Source organism: Ursus maritimus, unplaced genomic scaffold (genome assembly GCF_017311325.1).
Source record: "Ursus maritimus isolate PB19 unplaced genomic scaffold, ASM1731132v1 scaffold_16, whole genome shotgun sequence".
In the NCBI taxonomy this organism is placed as follows: Eukaryota; Metazoa; Chordata; class Mammalia; order Carnivora; family Ursidae; genus Ursus; species Ursus maritimus.
Window position 1 is genome coordinate 37,870,132 of NW_024424008.1, and position 5,154 is coordinate 37,875,285.

The 5,154-nt window shown below is 42.1% G+C and overlaps 1 non-coding gene across 1 annotated transcript; it reads right to left on the reverse strand.

Annotated features, from left to right (window-relative positions):
• Nucleotides 1-3,252: 3,252 nt before the first annotated feature.
• On the reverse strand, nt 3,253-3,379 carry LOC121102963. The gene has a single exon (XR_005835120.1). It is a non-coding gene; the product is annotated as a U6atac minor spliceosomal RNA (small nuclear RNA).
• Between the last annotated feature and the right edge of the window lie 1,775 nt (nt 3,380-5,154).

A 5,154-nucleotide genomic window follows, 5' to 3' on the forward strand; every position in this document is an offset into this window, starting at 1 on the left:
TCACCTGGGACAGGTAGGAGGTAGTGTGGAAACCCTGTCCAGGAGACAGAGCCTGGAGGGAGGGAGCCCCATCTCCCTGAAGCTGCCTCCACGCTTGGGCTGTGGGGCATGTGGAGTCAGGGTCTGGCCCGTCTATGGGTGCTCCCTTACTTCAAGAGGGAGGAACTTTCTGGCAGGCGGACCCCTTCCAACCACCATCTTGTTTCTTTCTCTCTTCTCTCTCTCTCTCAACCCCCTCCCTGTTTTCAAATGTAGATTTTACAAATAACCCAATGAGCCAGAAAGAACAGCCATTCTTTTTCTTCCCAGACAAATCATTTTCCTCTGTATTAAAGAGGAGAGAAATAGACTACTAAAACTTCTACTTTTGAAACACCTAATTCTGACCAGGCTGTTTTCCTGGTACACCTAGCCCTCAAGGGACAAAAGGGAAGGTGCCAGATAAAAACAGAACAGAAACAAGATGCCCAGTTAAATATGAAATTCAGATCAATAGCAAATATTTTTTTTTGTATAAGTATATGCTGTGCATAAAAAAAAAATACTTGTTGCTTATCTGGAATTCAAATTTATTAGGCGTCCTGGATTTTTATTTGCTAAATTTGGCAATCCAAGCAAAAGGGAATATTCAATTACTTAGTTTATGTATTGTCATAGCTTACATACCACCAAGCTTGCTTTGTCCTGATATTTTGTTTTGTTTTGTTTTCCTGAGGTGGGTTTATTCAAGAGAAACTGAGACCCCTCTCATGAGGGCAGAGAGGTGACTACACCCCCCTCAACACACACACACACCAGGAGCCTAGACTGGGAGCGGCCCTTCCAGGCAGAGCTCCCTCCATCTGTGTTCACCATTTCTCTAAGTCAGTGGTTCTCCAAATTTAGCATCAGTCTCCTGAAGGGCTTATTAAAATGCACATCGCTGTGTTTCAGAAAGCCCCAGACTTTCTGATTCAAAGACCACACTTGGACAGCCACAACTCGAAGAGCATTGTGTAGAAACAAACCCCTTCCTCTTTCCCATGGGCAGAGGAGGAACAAGGAAACTGCTGTGAGGGGTCTGCTTGAAGGCTCAGTATAGAAATGAGGGAATCGAGTAGGTCTCAAAAATCTTTACCCTCCTTTTTTCTGGCCTTATTTATCCCATCATTCCACCTTCAACATTAAAGCAAGTTAAGACAGTGTTGCACTGGGCTAGTCCTGCAGGAAGGACATCCCTGACAGAGAGCAGTGTGTGCAAAGGCACTGTGCTGTGGCACGGCATTAGTGCCCAGGGTCAGTGCCTGGGGTCGGTGTCTGGGGTCAGTGGGGCAAAAGGGCAGAAGCAGAAGGATGCCGGGAGACAGAGCAAGAAAGAAGCTGGGGCAAGATAGGGAAGTGACTTCTATGCCAAGTTAGGGAATTTGGGCTTTTGTCTTGAAAGCCAGCCATGTGGAGCTAATGGATATTTTAAGAAAGGACTGAGGTGACAAAATTTGTTTGTTTGTTTTTTTAGCAAGATAATTAATTATTAGCAAGAGAGAAGATGGACTCATCTGAGGAGAAAACTGGTAGCGGGGGACCTAGTTAGAGGCTGCATTATTTAGCAAGACATGGCCATAGCTTGAACTGAGGTAGGGCCGCCAGGCAAGAGAGGAGAGACAGAGAGATATAGGAGGTCACTCAGAGGCAGACCTGAACTGAGCTGGTGAGTGATTGTAGGAGCAAGAACGGTGGAGAGGGGTCGGGGGAGAGTGCAGTCCCCAGGTTTCACAAGCATAATTCAGTGAAACATGGAAGCCTATTCTAAGGAAATTTAAATATCCTATTTTACAGATGAGGAAAACAAAGGCTCTGGGGGAAAACAACAACAACAACAACAGCAACAACAGCAACAACTCAATTCCAAAAGTCAGAGTTAATGACAGGGCTGGGATGAGAAAGAATATTCTAACTGATGTGAAGATCAAGAAATAGGGTCTATGGGGACATGCTCTGCAAACTGTAAATATAAGTCTCTCTGGTGTAATTCCTTCAAGAGCTAACTCAAGAAAGGAGTTGGAGGTGAGCCCCTGTTTGAAAGATAGTCTGCTACCATCTCCTAGATGGTAGGACCAGAACCATAAAAAGAGTTGGAAAAATCAGGTAGGAGTGGATCAGATTGTATCTTAACATCCAGAGAGAAGAGCATGTCATGAGGAAAGGAGGGAGATTCTGTGCAATCCCGAGTCAATAGTCAGCCCTTTTGCCCATTACACAAGTCACTGTTTCAGTCCTTTCTGCTTTCTGGAAAACACAGCCTACTGGTTTATGGATATAAACATACACACACGTGTGCAAACACACATCTTCCCCAAATTACACTCAGAGAAAATCAAAGCCATTGAATGCAGACTCCTTCAACTTCCCACAACCATGCCGAAAGGTTTACACGAATCCATACCACGCAAGGACAGCTGCTTCTCTCGTTTCATTTTTCTTTATCAGCGTAAGTTCTGTACAACATAAAATTTACCATTTTAACCATTTTAAATGTGAAATTCACTAGCATTAAGTACATCCACACTGTTGTGCAGCTCAACGTCACCATCCATCTCCAGAACTTTCTCGTTATCCCCCAAGAGAAACTTTCCCCATTAAATAATAACTCCCCATTTCTTCCTCCCCTCAGCGGCTGGAGACTTCCGTTTTCTGTCTCGATGAATTTGCCTATTTTGGTGCTTCATATAAGTGGAATCATACAATATTTGTCCTTTCGTGTCTGACTTCTCTCCCTCGGCATCATGTGTTCAAGGATCATCCGTGTTGTAACATGTGTCAGAATTTCATTCATTAATTTCATTGAGGCTGGATAATACTTGGATAATACATATGCACCATATTTCGTTTATCCATTCGTCCACTGTTGGACACTTGGGTTGCTTTTTTGTCAATTGGGAATAATGCTACTGTGAACATGGCTGTACAAATACCTGAGTCTCTACTTTCAAATTTTGGGGTTTTTTGGTATATACGTAGAAATTCAATTACTGAGTCATATGATAATTCCATTTATAATTTTGGGGGGAACCACCAAACTGTTTCCCACAATGGTTGCTGCACTTTACTTGCCCACCAGTAATGCACAGGAGGGTTCCAATTCAACTTCTCCATATATTCGCCAACATTTTTTACTTTCCTTTTTTAAGTTTTTTAACAATAGCCATCCTAATGGGTATAAAGTCTTATCTCATTATGATTTTGATTTGCATTTCCCTAATGACTAGAAATGTTGAAAACCCATGGTTAGATGCCACAAAGTACATGGTGATATCTTAACCACACGTGTGCTGTATGGGCCCAAGGGTTTCTTCCATCCTTTTCAAGGCGAGATCTAACATTCCCTCCTGTCATACAACATGCTAATTGCCTCCTAACATCCATCCTCCTTTTCTTCTATAAGAAGAAAATATTACACCAGCCATGAACAAAGTGGAATGTTTTGTGGCCACATAGAAAAGCTTTTATTGTATCTAATCCACTTTTATTGTGTAGTTTCTGTCATTTGCAGTTGAATCCAATCCTAATAGGAATTCTGAATAAGTTTCTCCTTCCTTACTTTATATAGTAATGCAATTTGTCTTTCTCCCTGTCTCCAAGACTCATTCTTTTACCAGTGGTCAAGATCTGCTACCCCTTACACCCTCTCATATTCCCTAGGGGATCTCACTTCGTCAATATCTCCTGAGTCTTCCTTTCCTCCTTGCTGTTTAGGTACACCTGCCTTTCAGCATTCAAAGAGGTCTTTCCCATCTTATAAAAGCAACAACATCCTCTCCAACTGCAATTCCCCTTTGTTTCCCCATTCCCTCCTTCTTTATTTCTTAACAACGGCAATAGCGACAACCAAAAAAATTTGAAACAATTGTCCACATTTTCTATATCCTTACCTTACTTTTGTTCCCCACGCTAGGGCTCCACCCCACAAAACTGTTCTCCCAAGGGGATAGAAGATATTTTCATCACTCAGTGTAATCTTACTTGATTCTTTAGTAGGCTTTGACACTGTTATTGTCCCTGCCTTCTTCCAAACATACGTCATTTGACCTTGAAGGCATCATGTTCTCCTGGTTTTTCTCCTATATTTTTGGCCACTTCCTGTCAATTATCTTCCCAAATCTCCTCTCTTCCCAACCTTTAAATACTAGTCATCTAGTAGGTACTCTCTACTCCCTTCTTGGGTAGTTAATTGTATCTGTGTCATAGACCATCTTTGTTGAAGCTCAGAGGTCTCTCCTGAATTCCAGATCAGTGTAGCTGACTTCATATTGGATAGCACCTCGAAAATGTCCATTAGGCATTCAAACCCTTCATGACCCAAACTGCATTCATCACCATCTCCCTAAAACACACCTGAGCAGCATTTACCCCAAAACAGAAAGTTTTCTTTCACTTCCCTTTATTACTTCTCATCCTCTTTCCTATCCACTTCCAAGTCATAACCCTTCTACCTCCGTAACACTTGAATACTCCCAAATCTCCCCATCTCTGCAGCACTCACCCTGGTTAACTTATGCCTGATTAGCCTCCACATCCTCTAGAAGGCTCCCTTGCCTCTAGTCTTGCCCCCATTTTAATTAATTTTCCACACTGTTGCTAGAACAATATTTTAACATTTTTAAGTAAACCAAATAATGTTATCCAACAAGTAAAACTGCAAATCTGATCATGTTACTATTGGACATGCAACCCTTCAACACACTTTCTTCTCTCAATATAAAATCTTTTATAGGAAACATAAGGCCATTCAAGTTCTGACCTCTGCCGACAGCTCTACCTACACATCTTGTCTTTCTACCTACTTCCCTTCTCCCCCATCTGTTTGAGCCCCAAAACCACACACACACACACACACACACACACACACACACACACACACATGCTCCATCTTGCCAGATTGGATACTGGATTCCTGAATTCCTACCATGTTCCCCTAACTCTAGGCCTTGGCATATGCAGTCTCTTATACTTGTAATATTTATCTCTCCTCTTACCTGGTTAAATCTAGTCACCTTCGTGTCTCAGCTTTCACATCTCTTCCTTCTAGAAGAATTTTCTGACCTGAAAAATCTCCTAGTTGCTGCCATTGCAATCAACACTTGCTTTTATCTCAGCACTTACCATGTTGTATTGAAT